The 22,861-nt window shown below is 38.3% G+C and overlaps 1 long non-coding RNA gene across 1 annotated transcript in view; it reads right to left on the minus strand.

Moving 5' to 3' along the window:
• LOC122140212 overlaps positions 1-22,861 on the minus strand; it is a 99,687-nt gene that overhangs the window by 45,078 nt on the left and 31,748 nt on the right. The window contains exon 3 of the long non-coding RNA XR_006156904.1: positions 14,926-15,016. This is a non-coding gene — a long non-coding RNA (uncharacterized LOC122140212). The remainder of the gene's footprint in view (positions 1-14,925; positions 15,017-22,861) is intronic.

Below are 22,861 nucleotides of genomic sequence, written 5' to 3' on the forward strand. Positions count from 1 at the left end.
ATTGATCCTGAAAGAGTTTAAAACCAAATAGGTTTCATGGAAGAGAGTGGAGAGGAAAACATGAAATTCACAATATATCTCAGCAGTGCATACTGAAGTGCTGAATAGCACTGGTGCATGTGTGTGTGCGTGTGTATGTGTGTATGAGGCAGAGAGAGTCCTCTAATACTGATTAGAAATAGGATTAGTGGATTATTTGGGTTTGGGATGGAGGAGAATGTTGAGGGAGACACTTTTCTCCCATCATTCTGTTCATCCAAAGATTTCTCTGTCTATCTCTCTCTCTCTCTCTCTCTCTCTGTCTCTCTCTCTCTCTCTCTCTCTCTGATTGTGCATTTTTGTTTTGTGACACTAGAATATCTCAAACAGTAGATGTATTTGTTGCAAATACTGGTTAGAATGCTCTCAATGCATGCTCTATCTCTGCTGTCTTTAGATAAGCTCAAATATCACATTTCGACATGGCTGCACTTTTTAAAGACCGTTCTGAGAGATCTGATGTCCACCAGCTTCTATATGCTACTATGAAATGGGTGCCTTTTCTATTTTGAAACAATGATATTATTTTAAACACTGATAATTTGAACATTACTAGTCCTGTGCTTAAGGTCATGACACTACAAGGTGCTTGTTCAAAAGAAAATTGCATACTGAATATTTCAATAACCGCTCACTTTCCAAAATCATCTTGACAATTTTAGGTTGTCCTTGACTAAGAGACAGTTATAATGGTTGAAGCATTACTACTATTCTAGTCCGAAAACAATTAATAAAGAATAATAAATTAAAGGCTTTCCATGTACATTTCTGTTAAACAACAAGGAGAAGTTAAAGTAAATATAAAGTTACTGAACTGTTGTTGATACGTTAAAAAAAGGCAAGGTCTGTATCCATTATTGCCTGTTAAAGTCATTTTTTTATGTTAATGACTAACACCAAACACACCTGTTTTGTCTAATGACCCATACAGCAAAATCTGGACCAATTTAGGGATGCCATGTCAAAGATCACCATAAAATCCATGTTCATGTGGACTGTTTTGGGCGTGAATAATAGATTTAAGAGTTGAAAGAGAGCTATTGCACACCACTTCCTGTGATGGAATGTGTCATCACACCTTTTTTTCTTTCTTTCTTTCTTTTTGAGGGAAATTCCACTCCAAAAAGTGACAAGAACATGATGAAAAGGCAGAATTAAGTAATCAACGTTTTTAACCTTTCTCTGTTCTTTAGCTTTGAGCACTTTTCTTTGAAAAGAGAAGGCAGTCAATGTGTAGCACAGTGGAATGATGAAAATAAGAGACGGAGAGAGAGACGCTTCATTAGATCTATATGGAAATTGATGAAAGCGGACCGTAAAATAGGTGGTCTTGATATTAGCGTGCTCATTGACGGAAGCCTGAGTCATTACACTACTGTGGCAAAGAAACGTGGAACCTCATAATCTGCATGGCATCTAATAACTTCATAATGGCCATTTTATTTTCTATTCACTGTCTCACATTCCTTGTCCAGTAATTTTGCTTTTTTATTGTTTGAATTTACTTGTCCAGTAATTTTGCTTAGGCCTCACTTTACATGAAACATGTCTATAACCCTACAATGATAAAAATCTATTCACTCCTTTTTTTAATCTTCAAAAAATCTACAGTCTCAATTATCAAGACGTTTTGATTTTACGAGCAGTATGACATCATACTGCTCAGGCCCACCCACCCACAACCGCTGACGGACTGTCCTGTATTAGCATACGTCCTGTATTAGCCCTCAGCCAGTTGTACGCTGTCTTCCATTTTCTTCGCACTCGAGCAGCTATAGCAACAACAGTTTTGCAAGCAATGCAGGTGTTTTGTAGTTGAATGTGAAAGTTAACATAAGAGTCTGCATTTTCTCCCAACATGACAGCCAATTAAGGATTTGTTTTGTTTTTGATGGTGATGTGCCACCAAATACACAAAAACATAAGAGAGGGGTGGGGTGAGCAGTAGCTCATTATTATTTAAAGAGACATGTACCAAACTGTGAATAGGCCTGATTTTGACAAGGTAAAAAGGGAGTTGTTTTACACAGCCATTGAGGAATTTTCTTTCCTTTAGTGACATGTCTGAGTAAAATGGCTTCTCAAAAGAAAAAGAAAAATTTGCAAGGTGGGACTTGATTTTGTCCATCAGGAATTAACTGGATTTATGAATAGCTGTCGTTTGCTAACCAACATTGGGGAAAGTTGCTTTTAAAAATAATGCATTACAATATGTGACCCTAGACCACAAAACCAGTCTTAAGTTGCTGGGGTATATTTGTAGAAATAGCCAAAAAAACATTGGGTCAAAATTATCGATTTTTCTTTTATGCCAAAAATCATTAGGATATTATGATAATTTTCCTACTGTAAATATATCAAAACCTAATTTTGGATTAGTAATATGCATTGCAAATAACTTAATTTGGACAACTTTAAAGACGATTTTCTTAGTATTTAGATTTTTTTTCACCCTTAGATTCCGGATAATCAAATCGTTGTATCTCTGCTAAATAATGTCCAATCATAGCAAACCATACATCAAAGGGAAGCTTATTTATTCAATTTTGGGAAATAGACCCTTATGACTGGTTTTGTGGTCCAGGGTCACATATTGTGTTACTCCTTAAAAAAAGTAACTAATTGCATACCTTAGTTACTTTTTATGGAAAGTAATGTATTACATTACTTTTGTGTTACTTTTTGTAACCTGGGCCTTTCAAACCAAAAGTGAAATTAATAAGTCTCAGACTAAAGGAAGTGTCTCAGCCTCTGCACATCACTCCCAATTTCTCTCAACATGGGGACAGAAGAGGTGTCAATGAATAAATGGGAAAACAAAGTAACTTGTGTTACTTATTTGAAAAAGTAACTCAGATATTTTGTTGTAAATTTAAAAGTAATGCGTTACTTAAATAGTTACTTGAAAAAGTAATTGGATTACGTAACTTGTGTTACTTGTAATGGTTTACCCCCAACACTGTTGCCAACTGCTGTGATTAGCTTTATATATATATATATATATATATATATATATATATATATATATATATATATTAGCTTTACTGTGATTAGCTTTATATATCAAATTTGATTATATACTCATTTCTCTGTTGATTTCATGGTGAATGGAACTATAACACCCCCTTGAATACTGAGGTATTCACCTTCACAGTAATGCACAAATCCGATATGTACAGTGGGAGCGCACACTTACAAAGTGTTGGCTAAGCAATCCTGTTTCTCTTTCATGATGCATTTCATATGTATGTAATATTTAAGATTTATTTCTTCACTTAGAGAGAGATGTTTTGGATTTGTGAGGTCCTTTTGCAAAACAATCAAAGCTCAAAATGACAGTTAAAGAGAAGTTTCCTGTCATCAACAGCCCAGGTGTATGTGTGAAAGAGAGATGATGTGTAGGTGAAAAATCGTTCTTATTGCTTCCAATACATACCAAGTCTTGTGGCAAAGCTTTATTAGACCACAAACTGACATCAACCTCAATCCTGTCTGTGTGTGGAAGCAGGTGTTAGAAAGGAAGGCAGTTTTTTGAGGTACCTTTTACGTGGGTTTGAAAGAAAGAAGTTTTTTCTGCATTTTTCCACCCATCCAACATGTGCGCATCCTAACAGCACAATCACTCTGTCATCCTGTAACAGGTAACCTGTATCACCCTCCGCTGAATCTCTGGGATGGGGGAAGTCATTTCATTTTGTGCGCACTCACTATGACAAAAGAGGTCTTAGGAGCTTGTGTTCACTTTTTCAGGCACACAAACATTAAGCTTTTTAATCACTGCGGGAACAAAGAAAAGATTTGTTGGCAGCACTTTGGTACTTATACTTTAAGCCTTTTGTAGATGCCACACACACCTTTCACTCTCCAAAAATCACTTTTCTGCTTTATCTTCTGCTCACATTCAACAATAGCGATGATTAGCAATGTTTGCTAAAGCAAGAATACTGTTACTATTGCTTATACTTAGTGTTAGAGATTTGACCAAACCAGTTTTTTTTTTTTTTTTTTTTTTTTTTTTGAGCCTAACTTTTTCAGAGCAAAGGATATGAATGATGCCTCAAATTATGCACCTTTCTGAAGAGAGGTGAACTGCTATTTTTCAAAGTAATTGGCCTACCAATTTATAGCTGGAACAAAAAAATCATTAGCGACCTCAATATGTCCACAAACAAAAGTAAATTTTTTTACAAGTCTGATTCATTGTCTTTCTGCCATAACAAAATTCAAAGCAATGAATAATCATCTATCCAATCAATCCAAACTGTTTGAACTACTGTATGTAGGGTCTTGGGGGTACTACAGAGCGCATCACACATCTCGGGCTCTAGGCAGGGAAACATCCTGTATGGATGTCTAATCCAGATGATTTTACAGTACATATATATGATACTAATGAAGAAAATTATTTTATTTTAGATGTATCGGAAAAGTAAAGTAACTGGAGCCACTGTGCAACTTGACATGTATAGGAACATGAAGTCCATTAATTGAGCATTCCTCACATCGCTGCATTCATTGATTATAATTGATCAATATAGGTTTGTTTTGCATCAGTCTTGCCAGATTGAGGTGTTTTTTCAGTGAGGACATCATCCTGACCCCTAGTCTAGAATTTTAGTGGTTCTGACTGGTTTTAGGGACTGGCGCAGAGGCAGAACTAATGTAGAACCACCTTTTAGGCGGTGGAAATGCACAGAAAGGTTTCATATTGGGTTTCAGCAACAGCACTGTCCCCCGTTAGTGAAAACAGGACGATAAAGAATGGTGGTGGACTTTTTTGACTGACAGTAATAGTTCACCCAAAAATTGCAAACTCTGCTGTCATTTACTCACCTTAATGTCCATACAATGGAAGTCAAAGGTTACTAAAACTGTCTGGTTTTCTAAACACCTTAGCAACAACCTAGCATGGTGGTAGCAACTTTTTTGAATGGGCAAGACATTTTCTTGTGAACCCAAGAGTTCTTTTTGTCCAATTTTCACCCAAAAGCCAAGAAACCACTCTCTCTCTCTCTTTCTTTCTTTCTTTCTCTATCTATTTATCTTTCTCATTCAATCAATATTCTTCTCGTAAAAAAAAAAAAAAAAAAAAAAAAAAAAAAAAAAAAATCACCATTCTGCTCATCAGCCATTTGTGACTCATAAATCTATCATGTAACATACTTCATCTCGAGTATCAAACTTCACACTAATTACAGCAGCATTAGGCTAACAGGCTACCATTTCGTACCATAACATTTATAATGGCTTGAAAACTTTGTTTGATATAAGAACTTTCCTCATTTGGCTCCAAGAACTCATTTAGTAATTTATTTCAGACTAATTTTCTCAATCAAACTGAGACAGAATCTTAATTCAGCGTTAGTGCCGGGATTTCCCAGAAGAACACAGAGGTTTAGCACTGGCGTATATAAACTGGGCTTAATCGTGGCAATCTGAGAGGGTTAACCTAATTTAGTAGCCTATAGAAGGTGCTGCGGTGGATTTGAGCCCACCTCGGTCACACCACCAGCCAATTAAAGCCTTAATTATCCCGTTAATTATGCAGACAGGAAGTATCAGCTGCCGCCCGATTGTATTTGGGTCTCAGAGGACAGGGACCTAATGGCCGATGGTAGTCACCACAATGTCACACACACAAATACACACTAAGTGGTGAGGCAATTTAATTTCTGAGAAGAACAAAGACAATACAGATGTCAGTCTGCACATTACAACATTTGTAATGCACACAAATACATGTCTCTTTCATGAAGTACAATTTTTGGCTGTGTTTCATTTGCATTTGTTATCGGTGTGTTTAAGCCCCATTGCCTGCTAGGATACCACTGCCCAAAGGGATCCTGCTTTTATGTGTGTACCCCATTCTCTTATCTACTGAGGGAACCAGATATTGGTCCCCTATATGATGTCACAAAACTAATCCCTCAACACACTCCTAATTACAAATGAGGCATGCCTGCCAGCATCAAGAATCTAATCACATTTCAAACCAAGCGGGTAAATTCAGCTTTCTGCACTCTATTCCACACACTTCATCCCTAAAGCTATAAAGATTGGGTCTGGTTTCCAAGCAGCCAGGAGGCGTGTGAATCTATATATCAGAGTGTTAATGTATTCATGAAAATATGATGTTTGTTTTCATACAAATACAAAACCAGTCCTTAAAAGAATTAATTAGGCCTTATGATATTAACTCAACATTATGTGATATTTATTTTTAAAATAAATATAAAAACAAAATAATATAAACGTTTGGAATCATTGTGATTTTTCATGTTTTTTAATAAAATCTCTCAGGCTCACCAAGTCTGCATTGTTTATTTGATCAAAAATATAGTAAATACAGGAATATTGTGAAGTGATGATTTCAGCAGCCATTACTCCGATGTCACATAAATTATATGATCTATATTATCCACATACATTTTATAATTCAGGGTTTGTACTGACCATCAAAAATCATCTCTTTTTTTCACACCAACCGAAATGTAGGAGAAACTTTTGAAACAAAGTTGATGCTTAAATAAAACATCAATTTTCTGAGTTATGAAAGAGCAACATTTGAGCATAATAACATTCCTACAGGGGAGCATATAAAAAAAATGGGTTTGAAAAAAGAAATGAAGAGAAAAAAAAAAAGAGAAGAAAAAATGGGCAGAAAGGTGGACATTTCATGACCTGGTCAGGAATGTGGTCTGTCCTTTCCTGAATGCCTCAGGAAACCGAGCACCCTGTCTGTCAATTAAAATATTGGGGTATTTTGGAGAAGAAGACTGTCTGCTTGTCTGATAACCATTCCTGTGTGTGTGTGTGTGTGTGTGTGTGTGTGTGTGTGTGTGTGTGTGTGTGTGTGAGAAGTGTGTGTGTGAGAGAGAGAGAGAAAGAGTGTGTGTGTGTGTGTGTGTGTTGCGTATCTTATTTAGTAGATTCTCTTCCAGAAGCTCCTCCCCCCATTCAGAAAAGGGGTGGAGCTGCCGCTTGACACAGGAGCAAACAGCACTGACAGCTTCCTTCTTCGGGGTAAACACACCCCAAACCATTTATACACACACACACACACACACCAGCCTCTCCTCAGGGTAAACATAACTTTAACTCTTAATTGCAGGTCATGGAGTCACTCACAGGTAATCAACACACACACACACACACACAGACACACACACACACAAACAGAGAGACTCCACTTGTCTCTGCATTCAGTATTTAAGAGCTCTTTTATGAGTGTGAGTGAGTGCTCAGAATCATTTGGTATACACTGTTTCAACAACCCATCTCTCTTTTCCTGTGTCTCTTTGTTTTTTCAGCCATTTTTGTTGAACTTAAAATGCATCCTATAAATGTACAGCATACTATGGTGTAGTGACAGTATAGGATGGTAATGCTATGATATACTGATATGGAGTGATTACCAAATTCATGTACTATATACATATATAGCAGTGTACTTCAAAGAATACCGTGGAACTATGTACAAAAACATGGTACACATCCAGCAAAAACATGAAAGTACCATGGTCTCTTCTGAAAGTACCACTGGGCTTGGTCACCACTGCTGTGATTTCTGAGTTCCTACTCTTTGATATGAGCATGTGTGGTTTGACCACACTATGTAGCTAGAAGCTACACTAGGACGTGTGTGCGTGTGTATGATACCACTGAGGGTGGGAATGTTATTTCAAGCACTGATCCATGAGTTTGTCAGAAAACAGTGGAAATATGTGAGTGTTCAATTTGAGGTCTCACTTCCCAATAATCATGCAGAAAAAAAAGAGCACTCGGTCCTCAGATATACAATGGAAGAACATTTCTTTAACAATATAACTTTTTATTATTATTATTATTATTATTATTATTATTATTATTATTATTCTTTCACCTGGATAAAATAGTGCATTATTAAATTTAATTTAATTGCCAATTTATTTTGACATGAGGTATGAGAGAATTTTTTTATGCCAGTTGAAACATTAAATATGTAATTGTGCGTATGTGTTTAGTTTTTCAGCTTGCACAAAGCCGCGCCTATTATACGGAAGTTAAATATGACACTGAATATCACTATATGAAATCTAACCAAGTATAAAATCAAACACACAATATACCAAAGAACACAATAGCAAACAGACAGAGCCCTGCCCTGTAAACTTACAGAAGACAGGTCAAAGCAAGTTACCTTTTATGGTGAACTCTTTTATGCAGTTATAAAGTGAAGTGTGTCATTATTTATTCATTGGGACTGATACTCACTGCTAAAGCATTACCAATAATACAAAAAAAAAAAAAAAAAACTGCATTAAGTAAACTCTGATTTCATTAATGTTGACTTTAACACATTTTACTGTGTTTAAATCCATTTCACTCTACAAAATGCTTCCAAAATTGTGTGTGTGTGTGTGTGTGTGTGTGTGTGTGTGTGTGTGTGTGTGTGTGTGCCCTACCATCCTAAAATTGCCAGATTCTCTAAACTGTTTAAATGGAGAAACCTGGGTACAATAAATGCACACACAAGTGAACTACACACAATGTGTACTGAAAGCTGGACATGAATAATAATTCAGAAAATAAACCACCTAATCTGGACCACTCTACTGTCTCAGGATTAGCCCAGCGAAGTGTGTGTGTGTATGAGAGAGAGAGGTCGGGTCAGGCTCACACACTCTGCCCTGAAGACCCTGCCATGAAATGAAATCCGTTTAATCTGTCATCACCTGCGGAGAGGTGTGGAGTGGAACGTGCAATATCGCCTTATATGTGTGTGTACACACATTTTTCTATTTTTATTTAGACTGAAATTACAGATGGATAGTTAGTATAACCAGCTATACAGGTCTGAAAAGCAATACAAGATAATAACTGAAAGTTTTAAAGTAGGTGATTGTATGCCCTAAATTTGTGTCAAAGCTATTGTTGAGAATCTGTCATGTTGTGTAGCATAACTGGTCTAAAATCCTCCATCCAACCCCTATTCCTGTGTTTAATGTTATAACAACTCATAAAAAGGTCACATGTACACACTGAAAATCAATAGACAGACATTTTTCATGTAGGCAAATCAATGCGTTACTTTCTGTGTGAATTTGGATATGTGGGCATTTTTGACTTTGAGGTGGTCCATTTGGCTTAAATAATGCGCCACCTCTGCTGTTTGACCTAGTTCACTTCATTCTCTATGGTGTTTTTTTGAGTTGGTGTGAATTGTTTGATGCTTTACATCATGATGCAAGAATTATATTCTCCCACACTCTTAAAAATAAAGGTGCTTAACAATGCCACAGAAGAACCTTTTTGTCTAAATGGTTCCATAAAGAGCCTTTAACATCTAAAGAACCTTTCTGTCTCACAAAAGGTTCTTTGTGGCAAAAGAAGGTTCTTCAGATTATAAAAAGGTAAGAAAGAGATGGTTCTTTAAAGAACCTTTGACTGAATGGTTCTTTGTGGAACCAAAAATGGTTCTTCTGTGGCATTGCTTTGAAGCACCTTTATTTTTAAGTGTGCATGTACCTCTAATGAAGTGTGATAGATGTGATAAGTGTCCGTTATGTCATAATGAACATTCTAAGTGTCCATTATGTCTCATTATGCACAAGTAGAGATTTTGAAGACGCTTCATGCAGCTCTCAGAAAATAAAAGGAACAAAACTTGTCACTGGGGCAGTACCCTTGTACCGTATTTATTCCTAAATAGTGCATATTATTACCTTAAAAATAAATAGTACATATTCATACCAAAATAGTACATATTAGTACCTTTTGAAAGGGTACTGTCCCAGTGACAGCTTTTGTAAAATTTTTCTGAGAATGTACAACTAACATGATGTATTGAAGTACCAGAGAATGGTAGTTGTCTAGAAAAGAGCTGTGTAAAGATTCTAAATAATTTCTCTATTTGAGTTTCTTGGAAAACATACAGTAACAGTATATGGGTTTGGAACAACAAGAGGATGAACTCTTCAGTTGAACTGAGTTCTACCAAGCACCACCTTCAGGATCTCGCCTGCATTTCGTATGATGACTCTAAACATTGTTTAACACTAGGATACAAAACAGCATCTTGAACAACGTGATTGGCCCACTGAATCAAAAAAAAGGCCTTAAATGGGATTCTGAAATCGTATCAAGCTGTATTTTTTTTTTTTTAATTAGTTCAAAGATGTTGAAAATAAAGTGATAAACCACACAGAATGAGGGGGAAGAAGAGACTAAACAGAAGCAACAATTTCAGAGAGAAAAGAATCATGTTTTTTGGCGACATGGCATGCCCGCAATTTCCTGTGAGTGAGAGGAAAGGAGACGTGTGGGGGCGAAATACTAGGTGAAACAGCGTGTGAAGTGACACCACTACTACTGTCTTCCTCCGAAAGACAGAAAGAGAAAGGTAGGCTCATGTGTAGTGAGGTTAAATTGTGTTGATATGTGGGTGGGTTTATTCTGCCATCTTGTCAAAGGTGATGTCAGATCTGGCTGAGGGGGCGCAATAACTGTGGTGAACAGCCAAAAACACAGGCATACACACACAGGTAGGCGCACAGTTGCATGATGTGCACTTAATGGTGTACACACTGTACACAGAATCCTGTTGATATTTTAAACACATTAAATCATTTTGAAAAAGCAGCGGTTTGAGGTTGTTGTGTTTCAAGATATAAGAATTATATTTCATTAACTTATTCAGATGTAATTTTACTGCCCTTTATGAGCACAAAAAGATTTGCTTGAGAGCTCAGTTACATTTTATTTAAGATTTGTCTCATTTGTTTCTTTTAACTATAAACAAAGATAACATTTGACATAGCAACACTGTAAAAAAATGACAGTGAATTTAACAGTAAATTTTTTTTAAAAATGCTACAGTAAAAACCTTTAAAATTTTTAATGGCAAATTCCCCCTACTATTCCTTTACTTCCCAGTGTTACATTTCAAATTTGATGTTTTTGTTTTGTTTTGATTTTTGTTGAAATAACTGTTTCTTCTCAGTTTTTTTTTTTCTTATCAGTTTTGTATATTAGGGTTGTGTGTTACACCTTATGTTGTTAAATTAATGTTTATTGCATTATTTCAGTTTCGTGTGTTACCATGATGGTGTTAAGTGTTTGTGTGAAAGACACTGTGCCCCTTCTATATATGTTATTATTTAAAAACTGTTTATGATGGTCTTAGGTTCATCATGTGACTTTCTCATCACCACCTGCATTTGGTGGTAATCAGTGTATTACAAAAGTACAAAACAGATTACAGTACTTCAATAGGTTGGTATTTTAACATTATATCAGTTACTTAACTGTAAATTATTTTTATAAAACCGTAAAACCTAAAATTTTGCTACCGTATTTTTTATGGTAAAATCCGACAACCACAGCCGTAGCATTTTTGTATAAATTTTTTATAGAAACGTACAATTTTTAACATTTTACCACAATCCTAACTGTCAAGGAGAAGTAATCATATATGAAAGCATACAAATTAATACATACAAGTTAGCCACCAATTCGCCAAAACATAAGTTTAGTAACATAAACATGGGTTTAGCACTGCTAACCTAAATATAACCATACAGGCTTGAACTGTGGCCAAAATCTTAGCTGCAGTTATTAGCCTTTTAATGATCTTTAACCCATATTTATAATTAAACACCCTTGTGTTTCAAATGACTGTAAATAATGCTGTGAATATGTGCTCTGTAGGTGTAAAATCAAATGGATGGGAAGGCACGGGTGCAGTGGAGCAAAATATGGCAAGAAAAGATTGTCAGGCATGAAATTGAACATCAAGCTGCTATTAAAATTGTCAAAATTGTTATTTTGTACCACATCTTTGTATTAAACAGCCGCTCATCTCTGTTTGAAAGCTCTCTCTACAGGTTATGCTTACAGTTGACAGAGTTGCATTTCTTTTCCGTGAGCTATTAATAGATGTGGTTAAGTGCTACTGACAACCTGTGCTACATTTCATCTACAGAATCACAGATATTAACATTGTTGAGTAGTGTTACTTTTTAAATGCAACAAGTTATGATAGATAGATCTATCTTTACACTTTTTCTATGCATCTGTCGATTAGAAAGAGTTAGTTTGAAGCCATTATTATGCTGAGTCTGCTTTCACCATGAACAGTCAGTTTATGTAAAACAGATTACTCGCAAAGTTCAGCTATAATCAACAATGTGTCACTCTCTCTGATGTCATTCTTTTGAATTAATTTGTAAAAGCCAGTGTATCATCTATCACCCAGTGTGTCATTTATCAACATTACCGGTAAGTAAGTTTACCTTGTTTTTTTGGAAATAGATGTGACAAACAGTAACATCAGAACCACTTATTTTAAATTAATATTAAAAAAAAAAAAAGTGCAATTGAGTTTTACAGTTAAAGCCACCGGAAAAGTTTCAGCAAACATGTGAAAATGGACAGCGTTGATGGTAAGAGGCCCTTGACACCTTAAGGGGCCTACATGCCCACCTACACGCACATAAAAACTCTCAGCATCTCCCTCTGCAAACAATTCTTCTACAGTATTACCTCAAATCACCATTGATTTGATCGCATTTTGACTTTATTTCGCTAATGTTTTCTTAGTAAATGCAAGTCAATCTTGCATGAGTTCATAGCATATAATATGAAATGACAGGAAATTATAAAGCAAACAAATAGACTTTTAGCCACAAAAACCACAACGGTATTAGCATCAGAGTAAAAAAGCGAAACGGTCACAGCCTAGAGCGAGACTTCTGGGAACACACAAAGTGCGCAAGCGCACTCCAGAGCTGGCTTGCCTCAGGTGATATGTACGTGTTGAAGCAGCATGACCAAGCATCATTTTGACAGCACATTCACAATACTCCACTATGAAGTGGCAGCAGAGCATGGCACACACACACACACACACTTTGCAGGTAGTTATGTGTGTTAGTAATGCCTATTAATCTGTTAGCATGTTAGCTAACAAATGTAGGCCAGTTAAGTAGGCATTCACTATGTCGTTTGATTGTTACCATAATCGATCTGCTTGACTAGTGTTACAGTATTTCCCATCTAACAGTGATGTGTATGAAAATCAATGATCAGATAAGAGGTGATTGGCTGCGGCCAGCGATGCAATTTCACACGCCCAACCCAGTGGTAGGAAATACTGCTAATGCAGTTTTTACCACAGAAATTTGCTCTTAGCTAGTTGGAATTTACTCGCATACCATCTACCATGAACTGAAACAACAATCTAAAACCACTCTAGCTAAAACTAACAAACAAATAACTCCGTGTTGTAACATAGTCTGAGAATATTTGTGTGTGTGTGTGTGTGTGTGTGTGTGTGTGTGTGTGTGTGTGTGTGTGTGCTAGCCTTGCAGCAGGACTAAAATAGCAAACAGCCTGTGAGTGGAAAGTACATTTGAGTTGAATGTCACCTGTCTTTTTTCTCTCACACACAGCTTAAGGTGCAGTTAGCACATTAATGCACACACACAAACACACTTCATGAGATTTGTGCTGAGAGTGTATTTTCCCATCGTCCAAGCACTGCTTGTGTTTAGAGTGTAAACAAGTGTGTGTGAGAAAATCACCACAGGGCTTCAGCTTTGCATTCTTAGGGGAAAAAGACATGCTGGTACACATGCACATATTCATTCTGAGTTAAAAGAAACTATCTTTATATGTGTACTTGTGTGTCCCTATTTGGTGGAGCCAGCCTAGATTAAGTTAGTTACTAACTATCCAAAGACTACTCTGGGGTAAATTATATTTCATTAGGGTAATTACATAAGTGCCCTACACTCTCTGAAGCTCATTAAGATGTGTGTATTTGATAAACATGTTCTCTGGTTTGCTAACTTCATAAAGACCTTTACTAATGGGAAGCAGGACAACAGTAGCATGCCTTGAACCAATAAAATACCCATCAGTCATTATGACATCACAATTACCCTTCAGATAATTAGACAAATTGTCCAGATACAATTGTTGAGAACATCAATAGCAATCCTCTCAGACCAAAATTTAAACATACTACATAGCACTTTTAGATCAGTGAATGGGTCAATCATGTATGAGTGGGGTTGCATGCATTTCTGACTGCATTAGTGATTCCTACATATAGATTTTTACCATATAAATGTAAATCTTAATATAGCTGGGTGAAAAGATCTTTTTTTTTTTTTTTTTTTTTTTAAATCCACCTGCATTTCCAGATCCCACCTGCTACTCAATCTCTTGTGTGATGGAAAGCAAACTGAAATGTAATCCCTTCCTTATGTGTCATTTGCCATGACCATGTGCCAACCGTCATATACTGTATTACGCCTTGAGTCATTCTTGAACAGGAAGAGCCAGAGTGATGACTACATGAGGTAGTACGACAATTGCGCCAAGTATTGTTTAGACGGCTAGCTGGATCATTACAACACAGGAAGGCACCAGGAAGCCCTGACTCTCTCATTCCAAGGTTGTTTGATAATGGGCTAACAAACGTGAGGAAACGTGCCACATTTCTTAGAAAGGTTCAAACTTCTGTGTACACACACATACAAATACACACAATAGCTTAATGGACGGATGTCATGTTTAGATTAGCCACATTACAGCAAATCAATACACACGTTTTGAGCATTAAAATGTCCCTCATTAGTTTTATCAGATGAATCTTTTTTTTCCCCAAGATCAGTCCATTTGGGTGGAAAGTATTATTATCACAGAAAGCTCCACACCCATCACACTAAAAGCAATCTGGCAAGAAATTTAGTAAAATACCTCAGTAGGCAAAGGAAATGTGTCTGGGTCAAATGATTGGGGAAACAGAATGTGTTCTCAATTAAACACATATTATGTTACCAATATGCTCAGTTTTGAATAAGTTTAGAGTTCAAAGATTAGAAGACATCATTTACTCACCCTCATGTTGTTTCACACCTGTGTGAAATTCTGAGGAATGTTCAGCCTGCTATTTTCCATTCGATGAAAGCAAAAAGTATCATTTGTCAAGCTGCAAAAAGGACAAATAAGCACCTTAAATTAGAAATTATAAGCATATATTCCAAGTCTTATAAGCATAATAATCACAAAAAAAAAAATAATAATAAATAACGTTTTTGAAAATTAATTTACAGTTTTTTTCAGTCACTTTGGTGCATTTCTTGAATCATCCTTAATATTTGCAAAGTAGTATGTGTATTTCTCAAAACAAGTATTTATGTCAATGCCAACATATCAGTGCCATCAGAACGAAAAGTCCTTGTGTCATTGTTCACAAACAAGATGATCAAAATGCTTATTCATGTTGTTAATATAACAGTGCACACTGTTAGTATTACCTGATGTAAACTATGGCAACAGTTTGGCGGACAGTTACTGTATTGAAATGCAGAAGGCTGCACTTCTTATGTACGCCATAGATACATTTCAAAAGCACAAATTTACACATTGGTGTATGTGGGATATTGTTTGAAAGAGACTGGAAAGGATTCACAGTTACACTTTACTAGTCATTATCATATAATAATCATTGTGATATAGAAAAGAAAAAAAAATATGGGCACAAAGGCGAAAATACAAAATTAGAAAGGCAAACAGGAAACACTCCTTAGGCAGAACTTTGCTTTTGCATGCAGCACTGTATGAGGAATTGCAGTGTAGTCTGTCTACACCTCCTGATGTGCCATTCTGTCAGCCCACAGATTCTCATTTACATCACAAGGAATATCTTTCCTTGCAATGCAACGTGGAATTGGAGTCAAGTAAATAATCTCACAACTTCATATATGTGGTTGAAATGTCATCGGCCACAGAGCTACTGTTGATTTAACAGGCCAACGGGGAAGAAATATCCATTGTCAGAATTTGTAACTCTTGTGTTGTCCTATGTCTAAATATGTTTTCCAACTGAAGGTCCATAAGATGAACCTTTGAGCTATTTCAGAGAACTGGTTTATCATTGGTTGATATACAGTACATTCTCTTCATTAGTGAAAGTCAAGATTCACCTGCACAATTCATGGCAAATTAAAAAAAAAAAGTCTAATAGAAATGTGTAGAAAATATGCTTGACAGTTTATGACAACTAGATCAACCATTTTGCATTTAATGACTCATTCGATGAACTAATGACTAGATCTTTTGAGGAGTAAAACTATTGCCCAGAGAAACACCATTGCCATTGCCATAATGCATTTTAAGCAACATAAAATTAGCAGCTGATAATGTATAAAACAGCAGACAAATGTACATAATCAATTGCATGAATGTATCAAAGCAATCACAACTTGTTCAAAAGAATGAGGGTAGCACTTTATTTTACAGTCCTGTTCCTCATTTGCATACTATGTACTTATTATAGTAATTGCAACAAGGTACTAACCCTGAACCTACCCCTAAACCTAACCCTAACCCATGTAGTTATCTTGTATTACCAGAACTTTCTTAGATACATACACTGTAAGTACTCTATAAGTACATGTAAGTACACGTACTGTAAAATAAAGTGCAAACAGAATGAGAAACTGTTTTTTTGATGTGCACAAGTGACTAGATGTGGACGTTGAACAAGTAGTTTTGAGAAATTTATTTCTGATCTGAGAAATGCACCAAAGCGACTGAGAAAACTAATATAATCCCACCTCACTACATGTATGTATGTTGACAAGCTGATTAAATATTGTCCCACTTATTACATGGCAGCTCAAGAAAATCAATAAATGGGCACTGATTATTTATTTTAAATTATTCTATAATTTTCCTGTTTATAAAAAAAAAAAAAAAAAAACACTGGACACTACAACATACAAAACAATCAGCCTACTGAAATCATTTTCCATTTCATTTGTGACACGTGACATGAAACTAGCACCAGTATCAATTACTGCTGAATGGCACAACTGAGCAATCGGAATTAAGAATCAAGTTGGAGGTTTGTTGTGCCGTTGAACTTGCAGTGGCACATATTAACATGTGTGAATATGTGCATAAGACATACACGAATGAGATTTAGGTGGTATGGCAGAAGGGAATGATTTCAGCAAATTTCTACTGACATTTGGGTTTGTTGTGCACACAAAGCTATTGTGCGGTTTTAGAAGAACTGGCATATAGTGCATGAGACATATGGACTTATTTTATAGTGTTTTTTTTGACCATTTGAAGCTTGACAGCCCCAATCACATTTTTGTTGTAGGGGAATAATGTTAAATTTCTCAAAATATCCCATTTTGTGTTCCACAGAAGAAATTCTTAAAGGTTTAAAATGAAAAGGAGGAGTAAATGATGACAAATGTTTCATTTTTGGGTAGACTATCCCTTTAAATAATTTTGAGTTTATTTTGTTATAAACATTCAGGTAAGGCACAACTGTGCTATCATACACACAGATTCTGTCTTTACCAAATTAGATGGCAACAAATCCTCCTCATAGTAATGCACACAGCCTGATAACAGCATAATGATTTGTTTCAACTGTTTTTAAGAGCTCAACTGCCTTAAAAGCTGATGAGTGACTGAGAGGAATGAGAGAGGAAACACAGCAAACTGGAAAATCTAGTTCTGGTGCCAGAAGTTTGCATAACACCAACCCCTTCAAAAAATGAAGGGGGGGATTTCTCTGACTCTATCACACCTGCCGATCAATTACAGTCTAGTAATTCCAGCATGTTACAGCGTTTTAATAGTAGAGCATAGATAAGTTTATCTATTTGCCGCCCAGACATTTGCTTCAGGGTATAGAAATCTGTCTATTTCAGTCTTGTAGTTCCAGCATGTTACAGCGTCCTGTAGACACAAGAAAGTTTATGTATATGGTCATCCAAATGAAGTCACTCCCATAGACTTTTATTGCTTATATTTAAAAAGATATTTGTATAAACTACACACCAACTGGTTTCTGTCAGGCCATTTTAAATAGTTGGGGTAATATTTTATTTTACCTTGCATAGTTTTGTTCATTGTTTGAGGATGAGGGTTTGTCTATGTTGGCATCTGACTAATAAGACAAACTTCTGCAAGAAAGAAAATAATCTGTACTAAAATAACAGTTTGATTGAACGCACAGCCTGTGATATCAAAAGAAAAAAACATGATATGAAGCATTTTCTCCTCATTTTTGAAAAGCTCATTTATTTATTTACTTATTTCCCCTAAACAAAATAATAATAATAATGATAAATTATAATTATAATTATAATTATAATTATAATTATAATTATAATTATAGCTTCTGTTGCATTAATCACACTATGGGGAAACTCCTGTCTACTCTAATACTGAAGCTTGATTTGATCACATTCATGTAGCTGCACCAGGACCATCCTTAGCTGATGCGGGGCCCATTTGAGGTAGGGAACGGGTTTCTCCACATTCTGTTTGCCGAGGGGTTCTTCCCTGAGCTGCACAAACTATTGGCACTTCAACTCGCCAAAAGGGGTGGAGCCGACTGCTATATTAGTTCTGAGTGCCATTTCGTCAAAATATTTCGACTGAAGCGACAGTTGTTGACTCACGTGAAGCCTTATAGCTCGGCAGCCTCAGGGAACCAAGGTTACAGAAGTAACTAGAGCGTTTACTTTCAAATGGTCTCTCATGTTTTAATCATGCTATGTGGGACACATTCAATCACACTGTGGTAAAAGCAAGTACAGAATGAAACAGCTATGCAAGCCCAGCCCCAACATAACACAACCTTTCCCACTTACAAATGGGGTTTAGGTAGATTAAGCAGACAAAATTCGTGCCTGCAGGGCTGGGACGTCCAAGTTATAAAATCTAGTGAAGGTAGATGGTGATGACCAGCTGGCAGCTGCACATATATCACCAATAGAAATTCTGCAGGACCAAACCCAGGAGGAGGCCATCCTTCTGGTAGAGTGGGCCCTCACTCCTATAGGACACTGTAAGCCCGCTAAGGCATAAGCAGGGGCCATAGCATTTACTATCCAGCGAGTCTCTGCTTTGTGACAGGCAGCCCTTTTAAGCGACCTCCGAACCATACAAAGAGCTGCTCTGAGTGCCAAAATGGGCCAGAGCACTCAACATACACTTTAAGGGCCTGATTTGGGTAGAGTGGACTTGTGCTCTGAATGGAGTGGAGAGCACTTTTGACAAGTAGCATTGTCTTGGCTTGAGGCTTGCAGGTCGCCCACTTATTTTACCAATGCAAAAACCAGAAAGAGGGCGGTCTTAAGCCACAGGGGCTGCAAGTCAGCCAACTGGAGCAGCTTGAAGGGAGAGCCCCGTAGGGCTTTAGATAAGTCCCAAGTCGACCCCCCTTCAGAAACTTAACCAGGTATTTTCTGCTGATTGACTGTCCAGCCACGAGAGAATGATTCACCGCAATAGCTGCCACATATACTTTGAGCACATAGGACACGTCACAGGAGGACAGGTCCTCACTCCGTGCTGCACACCAGTCAGAAAAGACTGACCATTTAAGGGCATATAGACATCTTGTAGATGGCGCTATAGCCTCCAAAATGGTATAAGCTACACTCGTGGAGCTGCCAAGACTCCCGTCGAGGAGCCAAGTATGGAGGCTCCACAGCTCTGGCCGGGGATGCCAAATCATGCCCTTTGCTTGCAAGGAGGACGTTCCTCAATGGTATTGGCCAGGGGGCTGATTTTAGCAGCTGAATCAACTCAGGGAACCACGTCTGATTCCTCCAGTGTGGGGCCACCAGGAGGACCGAACATCTGAATTCCCTGACCCGTCTGATGACCTGGGGAAGCAGGGTAACCGGGAGGATGCATACAGGTGAGAGCTGGGCCAGTCATGGGCCAGGGCATCTTGCTGCTTTGAAAAATAAATTGGACAGTGAAAGTTGTCTTCTGAGGTGAAAAGGACCCCCTCTGACCTCCCGAAGACAGACCAGATTGTTTAAACTGTTTGGGGATGTAGTCTCCATTCTCCTGGAGTTACATTGCCCCTGGAGAGCATGTCTGCTCCCTGGTTCAGTCTGCCCGGCATATGGACTGCTTTCAGCGAGAGGAGTTTGCCCTGTGCCCATAAAAGGGCATGTCATGTTGTCTGAATGGACCAGGACGCAGTGTCCCTTTAAGGCTGGGAGGAAGGTTTTTTAGGGCTGGAAAAACTGACATCATCTTGAAGCAGATGATGTGTAAGCATGGCTCCAGGTTGACCAGGAGCCTAACGCTGGTCTGCCATCTTACAGAGCTCCACAGCCCGAGTTAGAGGCATCTGTTGTGACCACCTTCCTTCTGGAGGTCAGTCCCAACGGGATGCCTGATTGAAACAGGCGAGAAGTTTTCCATGGGGCCACAGCACCAAGCTTTGGATGCGACATGGGCTTTAAGCCAATACTGGAAAGCCCACATTTTTTATTTTTTTATTTAGTTTATTTTATTCATATCAGGACAATGTGCAGTTACATTAAAAAAAATGGCTGCACCAGATTTAGCATTATGCTAATTTCCATCTGTAGTCCTACACAATTAAAATTACATAAGAGTTAAAATTACATAAAAGCAATTAACATACAAAAAATGATATAACAAAGACGGTTAATACGATATAAAAAGGCAGTTTACAGAGAAGGTACAATATACAAATATAAAGTGCAAATTACCAATTTGTGTTCAAAATTAGTTAGTTGCAATGTTATAAGGTACTAAATATATGGAGTGTAACAGTTTTTATTTTTTTTATAACACACAAAACACAAAAGCCACAAATGGCACAATGTAAAAGCCATCAAATGGTACCCACGAGGGTATCATCTGATGGCCAGATACCCGTCTGGTGCTTTTAGTGTGAACAGGAGTGGTGGTCTAAGAGCCAGTCTTTGACTGTCCGTGAGAAGCAGTAAAAATCTGAATTATACTTTAGATTGTCTGGAAGCCCACTCCATTCTTTGATGGCTTTATAGGAAAAGGCTGATTGAGAGAAGGCAGACTTTCTTTTGGGTACATTGCAATCACCCCTTGATACAGACCTCAACGCTTTGTTTATTAGTTCAGAGCGTCACTGTACATATGTTTTTAAAGGGGTTGGGGCAACATCATTAAGGATTTTATGAACCAAACGGATATCAGAATACCTGATCAGGTTGTCAAAGCTTAGTATACTGTACTTTTCAAGTATATTGCAGTGGTGGTACATGTGAAGCAGGCCCAGAGGAATCACAGAGAAAGCAGCCAATCATCCTCTGAAGGCCCTGAGGGGATTTGAAGTTCTCAGCCTGAATGATCCCGCTAGACACTGAACTATAAGGGAGTGTTCCGGCTTAATCCATGCCCGCATCTGGGCAGAATCGATATTTGTCCTCAGATTGTCTACTCACGAGTAACCTCATTCTATGATGTTTAGAACCCAACTTGACAGATCCAGGATAGATTTCCAAGCCTGAAGCCAATTGGCAAATTGGCAATGAGTTTTTTTTAGTGGCAGTTCGCTGGGGAACTGACATTTGTGGTAATGAGGGGAGGAGAAATGCTCTTTTGAGTATGTGGGTCCACTATCACAGCAGCATTTTTTGGGCACGCACTGAATGAGGAGGATGAGCCCAACTTGAATGGAGCTTCCATTACTCTGTGTTAAGTAGAGGGATAGAGAGCGGGTGCAAGACCCTCTCCTCTTCCTCTCTGCATTTGGATTAGGACTGCTTCTGAGGATCAGGGTCAAATATCTCTTTGGGGTGGGGACCTAGGAAATGGGTAGCGTTTCACTGTCCTGGGGTGCTGCTGAAGCCCAGGCTCAGACTTAGGCTGGGGCGGTGCCAGCTTGGCAGGCTGCTGAGCAGATATAGCCTTCTGGAGACTTGAAAAATCCACCGCACTGAAGCGCTTCAACAGAAAGTGACGAATTGCCTGCAATGACTTCTGTGCCGCTGTAAATCGCTAGGCAAACCCATTCACGGCAGGGCTAAACAGTCCTTTGGGAGAGACTGGCGAGTCTAGGAGCCTTGTCAGCATCCCTGATCTCGGTTAGATTCAGCCAAAGATGGCGCTCCAGCACCGCCGAGTTGATCGTCTATGCAGTAGCCTTAGTAACGTGTAGAGCCAAGTGCGCTGCTCTTTGAAGGCATCAGAACCCTGATCGGACTCGTCCATGGTGCAGAGAAGCTTGGACTGGAACACTTGCAGCACCACCATCATGTGAAGCACTGAGCCAGCCTGACCAGCTGCTGAATAAGCCCTGTTTTCTAGGGCTGAGGTAGATGGATGCGCTGCTTGGGCTTTTAACCCCAGGGCTGATGGAGGGCACAGATGCACAACACCACTTCCTGGTGAGTTCTTCATGAACTGCTGGAAGGAATGGGGTGGACCGTTGGTGGGAGAATCTGACAGCACCCTTTCATGAACCACTCGTCGAGGAGGCCATGGACTTCTGGAGCTGACCAAGCCAGGCCGAGATCCTCCACAGTCTTGGTTAGAGCGTGGGTCAGCTCGCTGTCTATGATGGGCCATGTTGTCTGCATCGGAGGAAGTGTGTCGGGGTCTTCGCCAGAACAAACCCATTGTTCCACATCTGAAGCTGTCAACGACAGAATCATCCATGACAGCTTCCTCCTCCAATCTGCTGAAAGAAATAAAGCCACTCGCAGCTGACAAGGGCCGCTAATAATCACGTGTGAAGAACACGGGCAAATCGAGGCATTGAGGGGAAGAGTGAAGCATGTGAGGCCTGAGCCAGTGCGATTTCACTGGAGCCTGATGTTTGAGCCCAGCTGCTCTGCTTTTTCTTTCTTCTAGGGGAGGGGGAAGCAGGAGTGCAGTCCAGGGAGGAGGAGCCCAGACAGGTGACGCACTCACCATGCCCATCTGCATTGTTCAGGAGTTCCCTGCATGAGCCACACTCACAGCACAACATTTGCAACAACTTCGCAGTGGA

The sequence above is a fragment of the Cyprinus carpio genome, chromosome A4, assembly GCF_018340385.1.
Source record: "Cyprinus carpio isolate SPL01 chromosome A4, ASM1834038v1, whole genome shotgun sequence".
In the NCBI taxonomy this organism is placed as follows: Eukaryota; Metazoa; Chordata; class Actinopteri; order Cypriniformes; family Cyprinidae; genus Cyprinus; species Cyprinus carpio.